A 17,055-nucleotide genomic window follows, 5' to 3' on the forward strand; every position below is an offset into this window, starting at 1 on the left:
AGAAAAACAAGGCGCTCCAGAGTTGTGGACTTTCTGTAACTCTGATTTGGCTGAATTTTCTTCCGATAAGGAAATTTTAAGGACATTGATGGGCAAGCAAAGCCCATTCATTGCACACACGGGTTCTTTCAACCGACTTCAGGATATGCACGCAGTGTCCTAATCAGAAGTGTTTCTTTCTGTTTAAAACCCAGAAGGGTAGCTGACATCTTTTATCAAAAAGACAGACAATTCTTATCCCCTGACAATTCCAGATTATGGGTCCCAGGAGGCTCTCCTTACACTGGTATTTTATCACCGGAATCAGAGCGACTGCTGTTTATTTTCTGAACCTGCGCACAGTTTTCAAGGTGTTTCCAGCAGGGCCGGAGCTGACAGTGACTCGTGTTATTGTCACATTGCTAGATCTGAAAGAAAACACCAGATAAATAAATATCAGGGTTTTCTTGGATCTCTTTTTGCTATCATGGGCACGGGAGGCACTGGCATTTGTTAATGTACAGCTCCTCTCTGTTTGGTGAGGCCCTTTCCCCTTTCATCTCCCCTCTGGTGGAGCAGGGGGAGGAAGGTTGGAGGCTGGCAGCCCAGCGCGGACGACGGCCATTTAAACCCAGTGCCTGCTGAGTCTGGGCGTGGGACACAGGGCAGCGAAGGCAGCGCGGAGATCAAGTTCCCTCCACCGAGGGGGAGGGGTGGAGTCTGGCCACACTGTCTTCTCAGTCCCCAGGGCAGGTTATCTCAGTGGGAGAGTCCCTGTGGCTGGATTCCGAGTCAGGTGACATGGGCTGGGGTCCCAGTGCGGTAGGTCACCTAACCTCTGAGCCTCTGCTTCTCGGTCTGCAGAACAGGATACCGGGACCTACATCCCCCGCCCCACCTCCCTCCCCAGGTGCAGAGGGAAGTGCCCATCTTCAGCCAGAGCAGCTCCTTAATGTCCACCAGACACCTGCTGACCATTTCCCTACTTACCTCCCCTGCCTCCTCCCCCACCTGCCCTTTCCTTTTCTATGAATCACACCTCTCTCTGCCTTTTGCCTATTTTTGATCTCCTTATCTTTGATAAGGCGATGACGTCAACAAACCGTGGCCCTTGGGCCACATCTGGCCTGCTGCCTGGCTTTGGAAATACAGTTTTGCTGGAACACAGCCATGCCCGCTCATTTACATATTATATATTGTCTGCAAGTGTGGCAAAGCTGAATGGTTGCAACAGAGACCATATGGCCCCCAAAGCCTAAAATCTGCACGATCTGGCCCTTTTCAGAAGAAGTTTGCCAACCCTTGGACTTGATGCTCTCCTAGACATAAACCATTCTGATTTCCGCTCATCCTTGAAGACCCGCCTGGAGTTCTAAATCTGCTTGGCGCTCCTCCGTGCATGTTAATCGTTTTGTGTGGAAAAGGTTTCCATGATCAAATCCCTTGGGAGAATCCTAAGTCAAAGGAACGTAGACGTCGTTGCTAAATGTAGGACTTGTCAGAGCATTTAATGGGCCTCTGTGCATTGGGAATCCCCATCAGGGGAATGTAGTGTGCAGCATTTCCCAAGCTTTTTTCCCCACCGGGCCACTAAGTGTTGAAGAGCTTGACTCCGCTTCTCTAACTATTCTTTCCCTTTGCGTGATGTCATCCGATCCCATAGCTTCAGAATATTTTTATCTGAAATTTTGCTTTCTAGCCTGGGTCTCTCCTCTGGGCTCCAGACACCAGTCTCCCTTTATCTACAATTGTCAAAGATAACTCCAACTTAAAATGTTCCAAATGCACTTGCTCCCCTCCCATCTTTATATCCATCCTAGGAAGTGGCAATGTTGTTAATCAGTTGCGGGGTTCGAAAACCGAGGACCTTCCTGACTCCCCTCTTCCTCTTGTGCCCTTTATCAAACGCATCAACACGTCTGTTGTCTCCAACTACAAATTGCATTCTGCACGGGACTACTCCTCACCCACTGCTACGAGTGACGAGCCAAATCTAATCCACCGATATCTCCCCTGGATTCCAGCGACAGCCTCCAGATTGGGCTTCCTGCTTCTGCTCTTGCCCCCGTGGTTCATCCTCTGCACAGCAGAGTGATCATTCTGAATCTTAAGTCCAAACATGTCACAACTTTCCCTGGCTTAAAATACTTCAAGGAAAATATTTCTGTTCCAACCTGAATGAATATGGAATTTCCTGAATGGCTTTCTAGGTTCTAGATAATCAGGTCTTCACCTAACTCTTACCTCTGGCCAATTTTGCCCTTAAGCCCAGTAACCCCAGGGCCTTTGCACATGCTAATGTTGCATCTTAGAAAGCTCACTGTCATTCTGTTTCCTGCTCCCACCTTTTCAAGTCCTCTTCTGCCTCATCATTGTCATATAGGTCTTAACTTGATAGACAGAGAGTTCCTTGCTCACCAACCCAAAGAACACCCAATTTCTTCATATCAAATTATTCTAGCATATAATCTTCATGGTTCTCATCAGAACCCCAAATTATCTTACTGGTTTATTGTTTTCATGCTTTTTTTCTGTCTCCCACTGGGTAAAAGCTTCATGAGGGGAAGAACCAGGCCTGTTTTTCTTTTACCATCACTAGGGATCCAGAGCCCAAGACAGTGGCAGGCATGTGATAGCTATTTGACAATAGGCGATTGTTGATGTGCTGACTCATAACCTCCTTTATCCACAGAGCACCCCCGTACCAGCATTTTAGATTATTGTTATAACAACAACAACACCTGACATTCATTGAGGGCTGGTTGTCAGGGACCATGCTAAATGCCTTTCATTTGTTATCTCATGCAGGTCCTCCAATTAACCTGTAGAGCCCATGAGCTGGTGCTATTTGTATTCCCATTTCACAGGCAAGGAAACTGAGGCACTAAGGGATCAAGTTACTTGCACATCTGGTTATCTAGATCTGATTCCAGAGCCATGGTGTGGGCAATGATGCTAGGCTTACAGCTGTGTCATGGTGGCCAGCATTTGCAAGGTCAACAGCATTGTGACCAAGTTCATGTCTGACCCATGGCTTCTGATTTGAGGAAGGGCTCTTCTATCTGGTGTGCCATTATTTCGAACGTCCCTTCCCTACATCAAAAACCTTATTTTCGGGGCGCCTGGGTGGTTCAGTGGGTTAAAGCCTCTGCCTTCAGCTCAGGTCATGATCTTAGGGTCCTGGGATTGAGCCCCACATCGGGCTCTCTGCTCAGCAGGGAGCCTGCTTCCTCCTGTCTCTCTGCCTGCCTCTCTGCCTACTTGTGATCTCTCTCTCTCTCTCTGTCAAATAAATAAATAAAATCTTTTTTAAAAAATTTAAAAAAAGAAGCTTTCACCAAAAAAAACCCAAACCCAAACAAAAACAACTTATTATTTTCATCAGGAATCACCAAATGTACTTTGCGCAATCCCCATCTATCATAGAAAGAGTTTCAACTCTATCTATTATTATAATGAGCTAACTGATGTAAAGTGCTTAGGACGGTTCCGGCCCATAATAAGGGCTTTGTCATTTTTTGCTCAATAAGTAGAATATATAGCCGGAAGCGTTCTCTCCTTGACCATGGAGGCGAACAAAAATAAGAGGTGACCAAAGGGGACGTCCCTGTGCTGTCTGGGTGGCATGCCTGCCGGACATGAAATAACATTGAATCCCAGAGTCATTCCCTCCCTCAAAGACAACCTGGCCCGGATCTTTAACACCTTTCAGCACCTGCTAATCTCCCCCTTTAGCAGAGAGAATTTTCTGGGACTAACCTAATGCTCAAAGCCTTTGGCAGGCAACAGTATCTCTCAGGCATGTAAGAATATTGCTTTTTATAATGTTTCATCCTCATTGCGTTCACAAGCAAAACCCCCTACGACATATATTTTGAAAGCTTGAGCTTTTTATTATTATGGTAAATTTTGATTTGTGGCAAGAGATATTGCCTTTGAATTCTAGTAGCGATATCAAGTTATTGGTTTTTTTTTTTAACATGAATTTAAGTTAAAAATTAGTTTGCAACACACATTTATCCTAACGACCCATCAATTCCAGTCCTAGGTATGCAGCTGAGAGAAGTGAAAACTTCTGTCCATGTAAAATTTACAGGCAAACGTTCATAGCAAGTATTATTTATAATAGCCCCAATTGGAAACGACCCAAATGTCTATCACCAGATGAATAGATAAAGAAATTGTGGCTCTCCGTACATAATACGCAGTAACGAAAGAACAAAATAGCAAGGCTTCCAATGACATGGATAAGCTTCAAAGGCATGGAGTTAAGTGAGAAAATTCCGAAACGGGAGACTGGGAGCTCTGTGATCCCACTGACGTGACTTTCTAAGAAAAGGCAAAATGCAACAACAGTAAACGGGCTGCCCGAGCCCCAGGATAGGGGAGAAGGTGGACGGGAAGGGACCCAAAGGTGGTTTTGAGGATAATGGAAAAGATCTATGTTTTGATTGTCGAGGTGTTTACATGGCTATGCAAGTTTGTCAAAGTCATGGAAATGAACATTAAGGTAGGTGTCGTTTTATTCTATGGAAAGTATATCTCACTTAAGTTGATTAAAAGAAGAGTTTAAAGGGAAAACAGGCAAATAATAAAACAAGAATAGTATGGAAAGACCAAATGTGTGAAGGTGAGGATAGAAACTTTTGTTCATCCCATTGTCTCTAAAAACATTCCTTAACCACCTTTGGCAATTTTTTTTTTTTTTTTAAGAAGTTATTTATTTGGGGACCCTGGGTGGCTCAGTGGGTTAAAACCTCTGCCTTCGGCTTAGGTCATGGTCCCGGGGTCCTGGGATCGAGCCTCGAGTTGGGCTCTCTGCTAAGGGGGGGAACCTACTTCCCCATCTCTCTCTCTGCCTGCCTCTCTGCCTACTTGTGATCTCTATCTGTCAAATAAATAAATAAAATCTTAAAAAAAAAGAATTTATTTATTTAATTGACGGGGGGCAGGGAGGAGGAGCAGAGGGAGAGGGAGAAACCACCTCCTTGCTGAGTTGGGAGTCAGATGTGGGGCTCCATCCCAGGATCCCGAGATCATGACCTGTGCCGAAATCAAGAGTCGGACGCTTCACTGACTGAGTGACGCAGACGCCCCACCACCTTTGTCAATCTTCATGAAATCGTCACCTTAACTCTGTCAGCCTTTTCTCTTATGGATGTGAGATTTCATCCCACTCGAGACATCAGAAAGTTCTTCCCCACCCTACGATTATGAAAACTACTATCTCATCTTGTCCTCTGTGCTCATGTAATTTTTAAAAACAAGCCTTCTAAAAAATTATTTGTCTTACTTCTGGTGAAGAGCACCCAGCAGGACATTTACCATCTTTCTTTTTTTAAAAATTTATTTATTTATTTTAGAGAGGGGAGTGGGGAGGGGCGGAGGGAGAGGGAGGGAGAGAATGGCTGGCCGACGGAGGGCTGAGTGTGTAGCCCGACGTGGGGCTCGATCTCACAACCCTGAGATCGCCACCTGAGCTGAAACCAACGGTCGGATTCTCGACCAGGTGTACCCGGGACATTGACCATCTTAATCATTTGTAAGCACACACGTCAGAGGCCTTCAGTGAGTTTACACAGTTGTGTGACCATCACCACCGTTCATCTCCAAGAACCTTCTCGTCTTCCAAAACTGAAACTCTGTCCCCGGGAAACCAAAACTCTCCATTCCCTCCTCCGGGCCCCTGGCAGCCACCGTCGTCCTCTCGGTCTCTGGTCGGGCACCTCTCATGCAAGTGGAATCCTACACTATTTGTCCTTTTGTGACTGGATGATTGCACTTTGCACACAATGTTCGTATCATCTTTAAACCCGTTTGGTTTTGAATCCATCTGGAATTTATTTCGTGTGCATCTGGTGGAGGTCCCGACTTGATTTTCATACTTCCATCAAATGGTGAACCAAATCGCCCCACCTTGGTTATGGAGGAGACAGGATTTTTCACAATCAAACGATAGACACCCTTACCCTCCTCTGTGTTCCCAATGTCAGCGCGTCCCGTCGAGGGCCCTCTCTTCTGTCCCTTTGATCTGTTGGTTTATTCCCGAGTTCTTACCATCCTAACTTGGCCTTGGTCTGGTTTTGCTCCTTCTAATTAGCCTTTTAGCTCCTCCGAAGGACTCGGGACACCCGCAAGTTTTCCCTAACCCTCTCCCAGCTCCTCTCATTCCCCAAGGGAACCTAGTGTGTGTGGGGGTAGTCCTCAGTGCAGGTGTGGGGAAGGAAGCCCAGGGCATGCTGGTGGCATCACACGGACCCTGACTGTCCTGAGCACGCACACCTGCTTCAGGCCTGGGAGGTCAGTCCGTGGCCCTTGCCTCAGAAGGAGCTGGTGTGGAGGTCAGGTGCTTATGAATGGTTTGGATTTCTCTGCCAGCTGTGAAGCTCTGTTGTGACCCAATTGTGACTGTCAGGTAAACTTCAAGATAAGGCAAGTCAATCTTGGTTCTCCTCCAAGGACATTCGGTACCAACATGCAAAGCAGAGTCCTTCTGAAGTTCATTTCAGATGGGACCCTGGAGGCACTAGGCTTCCCTCAATTTCTGTGAAGGAAGCACAGTGACATGTCTGGGGCCACCTCTCCTGGGTTGTGACAGGACGCTGGAGAAGCCGAGCCTGCGCCCATAGGGGCAGGTGTGTGGGGCTGCCGACATTCCATGACAGTCTGCAAGGCTGTGTTAAGCCCTTGGCCTAGTATCCCACAGAATCGGGGTGCTTCAGATGGCTTTCTCAGGGCTAGGAGTGTGGGCAGAGTGGGAAGGGCTGGCGTTTCCATCAGTCTCTTGCCATCTCCCATCAGATGAGTCAGGTCACATCGGCCAACGAGCTGCGTCTAGGTTGCTGGTAGGAGGCAGGGGAGAGAAGTTGGGCCAAGGTAGAGCAGAGATAAGCTGTCAGAGCTTGTCAGGGAACAATGGCATCTTCTTCCCCCACCCCTGCACCAGGGAGGCGACCTGGAGAGCTGATTGCATTTGGGAAAGGCCCCTTGAGGACATGCAGGCCTGGGAGGAGCTTGCTGGGACCGTGTGCACAACAGGCCAGCTCTGCTGGGAGCTGGCAGGAAGGCAGTCCGGCAGAATGGGCCAGAAGCTCGGTGTTCCCCAAACTGCAGTCTTCACATGCCACCTTCCCATACTCCTCACGCCCTGCGTTGGTCTTTACAGATTACACATGCGCACATGTGTACACACACACACACACACACACACACACACACGAGCACGCGCGCATGTCTCACATGCTTACCTATACATATATATTGAAACCTCTTTCCTAGCATAGGTGTACTTAGCGTTCTTATAGGCAGGAATCTGATCTAGTACTGACTAGTATCACTCAGTAAGAGAACACTTTCGATAGGCCGATGCTGTCGTAAGCATTTTAAATAGATTAACCTAGTCAATATCAACTCCTTGAGGTCAGTTCCACTGTGCAACATTCCCCCGCACCCCCCCCCGACTTTTAACATATGAGGAGGGGTGGCTGGGGTGCTCAGTCGGTTAAGGGTTCAATTCTCGGTTTCAGCTCAAATCATAATCTCAAGGTCCAGAGTTCAACCCCGAGTCGGGCTCCCTGCTCCAAGGGGGGGTCTGCCTGAGATTCTCTGTCTCCCTCTGCCCCTCCTGCTCGCGTTCTCTCTCTTGCTCTCTAAAATAAATCTTTTTATTTTTATTTTTTTTAAATGAGGAAAGGAGGGACACCTGAGTGGCTCAGTCAGTTAAGGGCCTGCATTCGGCTCAGGTCATGATCCCTGGGTCTTGGGATCAAGTCCCACATGGGGCTCCTTGCTCAGCAGGGCGCCTGCTTCTCCCTCTGCCTGACGCTCCCCTTGCTTGTGCTTGCTCTCTCTCTCGATCTCTGATGAATAAATAAATAAAATCTTAAAAAAAAAATAAGGAAAGGAGGCACAGAGAGGTAAAGTCCCGTGCCTAAGGTGACTCTGTTTCGAACCCAGGCTGCCTGGCTCTAGCGTCTGAAACAGGCTGTGTGTCAAACATGGGCTAGTTTTTCCCCCTGAGTCACATTAATAAATCACAAATATACACACATATCAAGTACAAACTGTTCACCTGTGTGCCACCTTGTTCTCTCTGCAAGCCTGCATTTGCGGGCCTCCACTTAGGCATGACACTGCCTGGGAGGGATGGTGCATGGCCCTAATCAATGCAGGAGCTGGGATGACCTCCTTCCCCAGGACAAGGAGACCAGCAGGACCACCGTCCTCTGACAGACTTTGGCCAGGCTGACCCTCCCCTCCACTCCAGATGTGTTTCGGCTCCTACCTCCAAAGCCACCGCCGGGATTCGGAGTGAGTGTGCTGGGTGGGAAGGAGGGAGGGAGGAGACAAAGGGCAGGACTTCTGGGGCCCAATGGCCACAGAGAATCCTCCAGGCCAGTGAGTCACGCCCACTTGTTTAGTTGGCCAAATCCCCCAATTCTTCATGGTCAACTGTCCTGTGGTCTGGTTCTAAATCAAGCACCTGGCCTGAGGGGTTACCAGTGAAGTCGGCAAGAAGGAAGTTCAAGGTCAGGCTTCAGAGCTGCCCCTACAGTGGGAGAGTGTGGCCCCCAGCTCCAGGCATAACGATTTATGGCCTGTTGTGTGGTTTTCATGGTAAGTGATGGCATCACTTGTCCCATCACTCTCGCCTTGGGTCATCTTCAGGGCAGCCCCAGGGCAGGCTCTGATCCCCTTAGCTGTGTCCCAGGTGGCTTTAGCCCATGGTGGAAGGAGTTTGAGAAATGTTTCTGTCTCCTCCTGGAGGCCTCAGGTCAAGTGGGGAAAGGCCTTGGCCCGTGGCCATCTGCTTGTCTGACAGGCTGAGCACCACGTTCCCAAAGGCCCGGTCTCCCGGGTCCCCTGTGATAGGGCACCCAGGACTCCCCTCTCCCTCAGCTGGGGATGCCTGGTAACCTTTTGAACAGATGGCTCTGGTCCAAATCCTGCGTCTGTTCCTCCCCAGGGGGGTGGACGGGGTGAGGGGTTCTACCTTGTTAGGGGCCGAGTTTCCTTACCTGTAAAATGGGGTAGCAGCTCCTAGTCGGCTCTGTTACTGGGAGGATGGAATGCGTTCAAGGGTGGAGATGGCTTGATCCCCAGACGCCGCCCAAGGATGGGTGGGTAGGGCCGTGGGACAGGCAGGCCACCATGGCCTTGCCTCTCTCTCCAGCCTTTGCAGACTGCCTCCTCGGGGTCGGCTGTGGTCCATGGAATTTGGCGGTGGGCACCGAAGCAGGCAACATCCCAGCCCTTGTAGACTGAAATGCCTCTCTCCCCTGGCCCTGGGTGGTTCACTTCCTCACCTCCTGTAGACGGGGCTTTCTACACTTTGGGAAGGAGGTCATCAACCCCTGCGGAAGTCAGACCAACGTCCCCGTGCACAGGGTACACCAAATTTACAGATAAGTCAGGGAGTTCTTTTCCCCCGACCCTGCCACCGCAGCCGCTCTTTCCATTCTCCTTAGTGTCTCTTAGCAGTCCCTAAAGATGAATTGGAAACAAGAAAGGTGCCCTCAGCCATTTTGCTCATTCTCTTTTCCCTTTCCAGGCTCCCATGGGGGCCCACGGAACCGTGTGAAATGCTCTTTTTAAGAGCCTAATTATTTACACTGACAGTATTTACTTTTAACCTCCAGTTGCTGAGTCAATATCATTTTTCCTCCTTTCTTTTTGTCCCTTCACTCCAAAAGCCAGCAGCTTTGCGAGACCCACCCGACTGTGTGTGTGTCTTTATCTGCAGGGTGGCCTTGTAAATTTCACCTGCTCCCGGAAATGAATGACGGGGGCCGGGAAGACCTAGCAGGAGCTGTCCTTTGGACCTCTGTCCTGGCCTCGGCCTCACACCACAGCCCGCAGGCCAGGCACTTGGCGATATCCTTAAGCCTTCGGGTCTTTAGGGTTAAGGCGAGCTCCTACCACGCCCCTCACATTTTCTTTGCCTTGCCCCAACGGAGGTGGGAGGGTGGGGATCTTCTCTAAACCTGTGACCATCCGGGGAGTCTCTGAACAGCCTGAGACTACCGGAACCAACCCTCTTATCTGCTCTCCCGATCGCTTCCCCGGTGAGTCTTCCCGGTGACGCCCTGCCACTCAGCACACTGTGCCCAGAAGTGAGCTTCTAGGCACTGCGTTGCAGTCAGCAAACTGATTTGTTCAGTTCTATCTATGATCAGATGCCACGGGCAGATGAGAGTGATAACATCTCCTCTGTTTTGCAATCGTGGACATGATGGAAAGGGGAGATAAGGCGAGGGGGAGGTGTGGGGCAACCTTGAACCAGCTCCCCAGTAAGGACACGGGGAAGGCCAGACGACCCATTTGCGCTGTTTGCAACACGTTGTTTCTCGTTAGCCCCTTGCCCCGGCTGTGGTAATCCACCAGGCTAATATCGGTCTCCTCGGTGGGGAGTGGTGTGGCTCTGTGCTTCCCTCGGCCCCAGAGTAACAGATACCCTACAATTAGCAGCCAACCAGGTGACAAGGATCTCCTGGCTAGTTAACGAGAGTCTCAGAGGCTACTCCAGGCCTTCCTGCTTCTTCTGCAGAGGTTCTCTTGGGTCTCCTGCCCATGCTGAAGTGCAGGCAGCCTGGCAGTTCCTCCACAAGCAGTCCTCCCTCCTGCCAGGAAACGTGGGCTCGGCAAACCAGGTTGTCTGCGCTCATCCTTTCCCCCGCTTCTCCTAATGGAGCTTCTCGGAGCCTCCGTCCTTGTCTGGCCCGTTCACCACTGGGTCCCCAGAGCCTGGCATGGCGTCCAGCCCATTCTGAGCCGTGATGGATGTCGAATGAATGAACGGATGAGGAAGGAGTGGACCTGGCACACCCCCCCACCCCCGCCCCCAGGGGCTGAGAGTTTGTTTTGCAAGCTTACTTTTTATCCTCCCCACAGGAGCCTCCTCCACAGGCCTAAGGACACGTTGCAATCTAGACGCTGGAAGAAAACTGACCAGTCTCCAAGGTGCAGGTACAGCTGTTGCTGTGGGTGGAGGACAAGGGGTAATGGGCTCCAGGAGCTGTAGATGCCTCCAGAAAGTTCTGTAGGGCGCGGGGCATGGGGTGCTTTCATGCTGTTCTGCAGCAGCTATACGGAGGGCCATGGGTCAGGGGAGGAACTCTTTAGGGTTTATGTCAAAAGTTCAGCCAGTGTGGTATTTCCAAATACTAGGAGGGTGGGGTGGGGCAGAGATCCAAAAGAACAGGTAATATACATATGTCTATTTCTAACCATACCCATAGAGTTAAAAAATGTATATATACATGACTGCTGTGTTCCAAATGTCATATCCCCCCCCACCCCCAAATTCATTCGTGGAAATCTTAATCCCGGATGTGAGGGCATTAGGAGGTGCGGCCTTTGGGAGGTGCTCTAAGCACGAGGGCGGAGTTCTTGTGCATGGGATTGGCGTTCTTCCAGTTAGCGTCCAAAGAGCTCCCTGGCCCCCTCTGCCCCATGAGGATACCATGAGAAGACTGTGACCCAGAAGAGGGCCTTCCCCCAACCATGCTGGCACCAGCCTTTCCGTCTCTAGGTCTGTGAGGAAGGAGCTTCTGCTGCTCATAAGCCCCCCCAGGCATAGTATTTTTGTTCTAGCAGTCTGAACGGATGAAGACAACGATCATTTTCTCCACCATGAATTGATGGGGTTGCTCTCCTGGTCAGAGTCCCAGCAGGAAATTGATTCCAATTTAGATGGCTTAAGGGTCTCTAAAAAAGGATGTGATCTCAGAGACATGAAGGGCATGATCAGGGAATGACAAGCGCCCCAGAGCCTGGCAGGGTACCAGGGTGCTATGACTGCCGTGAGGCCCCCAAGAGCAGGGGAGGAAAGCAGACATCACGGCTCTGCTGGACCAAGGCCCCAGGAATGGTGCTGCCCACCAGGAGCTATAACCTTAGAGGAACGGGGGTCGGCAATCACAGTCCAAAGCAAGTAGAGAGGAGGGAATGGATATCCTGTCCTTTTCTCTCCCCAGTCTTTCATTGGGGCCTCTCACTGGCTGGTGGGAGCCAGAGAGCATGGAGCCCTAGGTCCCTAGGTCAGCCTCATGGGGGCACAGGGCAGGGCAGAGAAGGCAAATGGATGTGGGGGCAGGGCAAGTGCCGGTGGAGGGGAGAGGACAGATCACAGCAAGGTGTCGGAGAATGATGATCCCACCCAGCCCTGAAACCAAAGCCCACTTTGATACACGAGGGATACTGTTGGCTGAGCTCTTCCCATGGAGCACCTGTCTGGATATTCGCAGCACACGGCAGGTGCTCTGGTGCTCCTTTTACCCCATTATCTCTTCGGTGTCAGGAAATCATCAAGGATGTGAGTTACTTGGATACATCAGCTCATTCGGTTTCAGCACAGTGCCTGGCACATAGCAGATGCTCAAGAAACATTTCTTCAAAAAGGAGGCAAGACGTGAACTATGAATAAGGAAACCAAGAGGTTGACACGAACCGTCTTGACAGTGGGTACCGCGAAGCCTGTTTGACACCAAGGCAAACGTGATTCCCAGGGGTTAATGGACGAGCGAGTGTGCTCAGCCACGCGGGGCATTCCACAAATATTTATCGAGTACTTATTACGTACCAGGCATGTTTACATTTGACTGGAGGAGACAAGCGTCAACGTATGTAAGCTGTGTGATAGCTAAGTGCTACGGAGACAAATACGGTAGGATGGGGACAGGAAGCTCTGGGGACAGGATGTACTTTTATAGATTGTGTGTTCAGGGATGGCCTCTTGGATACGGAGAGACACGGGAGGCCAGACCCGAAGGAAGGGTGGATAAGTCACGGGGTTCTTTAGGACCAGAGCTTTCCTAGAGGAGGAAAGTGAGCACAAAGCCTTAGAGGCGGGAACAGGTTTGGGGCATTTGGGAGAAAGCAAGGAGGGCGCCATGGCTGGGGCTGAGTGCCACTGCCACCAGCCCACCCTTCCCCAGCTGGAGCCCTCCAGTGACTTCTCATGTCCGGGAGATACCCTTGCCCTCTCCCTCCGAGATCCCATCCCTCACTGCTCTCCAGCCATACTTGGAGCCTGACACTTCCCACCTCCAAGGCCTTTGCCCTTCTTGTTCCCTCTGCCTGGGAGACTTGCCCTGTCACTGCTCCGAAGGGCCTCTTCTGACTGCCACTCCGGGTCCTCTCTCCTGCAGGCCTTCCTCTGTTCTTCCTGGTCGACCTGTAATCTCCCATTACTTGGTTAATATGTGTCTGCTGGGTTATTGTATCACCCTGCCCCCCCTTCCCCATGAGCTTTCTGAAGGCAGGGACCTCTTCAGTTTGTTTCTTCTAGGATCCTGTGGACCTGGAACAATGCCTAGCACATAGTGGGTCCTCAGTCTGTATTTGTTGCATCGTGAATAAATGAACAGACAAATGAATGAGTGAGGGACAGAATTTTGTTTGAGAGCCCAGAGGGGGACTGAGAAGAACATACTTTTTCTTTCCTCAATCTTTTGTCCCTGCAGGTTTTCGTTCTAGACTCTGGGCTTCCCCAGGGAGGCTTTAGAGCCAGCATCCACACTGGCATCACTGACCGCAAGAGCAGAGCAGTGGGGGTCCTAGTGAGGGTTTTGGAAAAGATTCCTCCTGCACCTGCTCCGCCCGTCTTTGGACAATACTTCCCATGCAAGTTCTCCTTGGGGCCAGGAGCTCCCACAGTGCTGGGAGCAGCTCCCACGGGCCCAGGGTATCCGCGACACCACAGAATCCCATGCCAGCCCTCCTCCCACTCCTTGCTGAATCAGTTTCCCTTTTTAAAATGAACTAATGAACAGGAAACCACCTCCTGATGGAATTTGGCAGCAAGCTGCTGCTCTGAACCTGGGAGCTTTGAGAAATAGAGACTCTTCTCACCTCCAGAGTGAAGTTTTTAGATTCCGGTATCTGCAGACCCTTATTATGATCTTTACCACCTTCTTATCTGCCTCCTCCCCACCCTGATCTAATAACCTAGGTAATTTTAAAAACAACTCCTCTTCTTTCTTATGTGCCTAGTGTTACATTTACCTACTCAGTGAACTCATATGAACTGGTGCCATCACACGTGTTCAAACACTCTTCAAAATACATAGATTGCTGCAAAAATGAGGGACACTCCCTCCCGCACTAGTCAAGGCCGTCCTTGCACCTCTGGTAAGAGGGATACTTGAATGCTGGTGTAGATCGCTTTCTATTATGATGGCCTTTTTTTCCTTTAAATCTTCTAACTGGGCCGTGTTTGTAGCTGGGGCAGGTATGTTTCTGGTCCTCATTTTACAGGGGACACTGAGCATGAAATTGATGGCTTGGTTGGGATAGTCCCACAAAGACTTTGCAGCCCCTCAATTTCCTATCTGACTTAAGGGAGCCCAACTGATGACCTGCCGGTGGCTGAGGGAGGAAGGGGGAGAAGGGAGTGACTCAGGATATTGATGCTGCAATGGAAGTGAAAGAGACAGAGTCAGCATGGGGGACAAGGAGCTGGGGGCGGTGATGGAGAAAGGAGAGGTATCACACAGTGGGGCTTTAGACCACCTGGGGTCCAGCATCTGTGTTCCAGGGAAGGTGAGATACCGTGAAACCACACAGTGTTGAGAAAGAAGTAGGAGCATCAAGATGGGCCTCGGTCAGCGTCTCAAAGCTGGCCCCCAACTCTGTGCCTTCAGCCAGGCATCTCATCCCAGTGCTGAGCAAATACCCCCAAGGAGGCTAGGCTGCGGAGAAGCCAGTATTTACCCACAATCTCTGTTTTGGAAGTAATTAATCTTCAAATGTATGAGCCTCTTTGTGGCGGAAAGTGCGTGCTGACACTTCCGTGTAAACACCCAGCTTAGCGCGTTGACAAAACCGTGGCTGTTACTTTGATCCCAGGCTGCCGGCTTCAGGGCTGCCCCACCAGACACAAAGGCGACTCTAATCCCTTCTACACTCATCTCAGATCCATATTTAGAATTCGGAGTCTTTATTTTCTATATCCACTTAAGCTCCGCTTGGAGTTTGTTTAGTAAACCTCACTCCTTCTTCAAGCTCGCTGGTGACTCATAAGTTCGTTTTCTTAGCAAGGCATGCAGCGAAATTCCAAAGTAGCAAATGACCTGAATGAAAACCCTTAAACTCACATAGATTTAATCACTGCGGCAAATTGGAACCATTTGTGGTCAGGTTTTGATGGCCATTTATAAAGATTTCCCCCATGCCCCCCTCCACTTTCTTTTTAAGTGGCTTAGTTAAGGTTAGTGAGAAAAGGAGGCATCAATGCCAAGGTCCACAGGGTGGGGGAAGGGACTTAAATTGTTTCAGGTTTCAGGGACATCTGCAGTCACCTGAGTATCCTTCCAAAGGCAAGGAGCACACTTTGGTGGTGGCTGTTCATTCTCCCATACGCCTCGGCGGTCAGGCCTCTACAATCCAGAAAATGGGGAGTGGGGGTTGGGGGGGGGGCTGGGGGGGGGCCCAGCCACTCACAGGGCTGTGAGTTTCCACGGGAAGTTTGGAGCCCTCTTAGGAAAATACTCTGCTCTGTGACTCTTGTCGCCTCTACTTATCCTAATAAGGCAAAGGAAAGGTCAGTACATTTTTTCACGAACAGCAAAGCCATCGAACCCGATCTGTTATGATTTCTCCCTAAGCAAACCAAACAGATGAGCCTTAATGAAGACGCAGGTCCAGAATGGAGTCTGACCCAGGGAGCACCACGAGGGCGTCAGATCTGTTTCTGATAAAATCCACATTGAGGTTTTCAAGAATGAATCAGAAAGGAAGTTCAATTCCATTTCATGACTGGGCTGAACGAAATAGAAGGCTCGTCCATAATTAAAGGGAAGTTTTTTTGTTTTTTTTTTTTTTTTTTTAATTTCTTGCTGTTGTTCTGCATTGCGCTTTCAGAAATTTCTGGAATTGGGATTGCTCTCAACAATCAGGTCGTGGGGTTCTGTTTGATTTCTCGAGAGCCGATGGGAAGGTGAATTTGCCAAGATTGCAGCAACAAATTTTACTGCACAAATTATGGAAAAAGTGACCCAGTAGGGTTCCCCCCAACCTCTTTTTTTTTTTTTCCCCCTCCATCTCTAGTTTCTGTGATTATAGTTGGAGAGAAAATTCAGGCTGAAAGAAATTTGATATTTATTTTCTGTGAACTTTAATAAAGAAAGTGGTGGGTTTGGGACTTTTTTTTTTTTAAGGCCCTTTGGACAAGTCAATTTTTAATTTTTTTTTTTTTAATAGCACCTTTTGGCATAAAGCTGCCCGCACGTGATTTATGAAGCTGCGGGGCCGAGAGTCATTCCTGACCAGTCGGCCAGGGATTCTGAAGAGGTTTTCGACACTGGGAGCCCATTCTTCACGGGACCCGCATTCACCCAGGCAGGCTTTTGACAATGTTTAGCTCCCAAGCTTTTGCTTGAAGTCGGTGCTTATTTAGGTTGGAGGAATCTCTTTCCCTTTTTCAACATTCTCAGATGTCCCCGGTTTAGGCCGAGTGATCAGCCGTAATCCACTCCAGCCCTGACCAGGAATTGTCCACTTTGCTCGTAAGCACAGAACATAACTCCGGCCCCCAGGGCCTCCGTGGGGAAATGGAATCCCAGACACAGCTAGATGTCTTGGGAGATAAGAGTGGCCCTAATCCCAGGGTCACCCGGGCCCTGGAGGAGCCGGAGCTCACCTACACATCATGACATCGTTATCAGCGGGCCCAAGCAGCCACGACCCGCCACATTTTCCACAGGGCTTGGTGGTGTTAAGAAAATACCCTCCAGCGCGGTGTTATTTTAGGCTGAAACAAAAGTCGACATGAATGGCTGGGGGGGAACAGAGGGGGCATTGTTCTCCCTGTGGCCGGGTGCTTAGAACTGGCCTGAAACTGGAATCCAGCAAGCAGAGAAGTAAACGCCAGCACGTACAAATGGGCTATCGTGTGTCCGGGGGTATCAATTGAGCACAGAGGGCGGCCAGGCTGGGGATTCTGCCAGTCCCCAGGTCATGGGAAGTTTGGTTTCCAGAGCAGGCAGAGAGTGCCACCTGATTCGTGGTGGTGTGACGGAGGACCTCGAGAAGGAGCCACCTGCTTGTGGGAGGCAGACAGGAGAGCTCAAATGCCAG

The sequence above is a fragment of the Enhydra lutris genome, unplaced genomic scaffold (genome assembly GCF_002288905.1).
Source record: "Enhydra lutris kenyoni isolate GAN:26980312 unplaced genomic scaffold, ASM228890v2 scaffoldscaffold54, whole genome shotgun sequence".
In the NCBI taxonomy this organism is placed as follows: domain Eukaryota; kingdom Metazoa; phylum Chordata; class Mammalia; order Carnivora; family Mustelidae; genus Enhydra; species Enhydra lutris.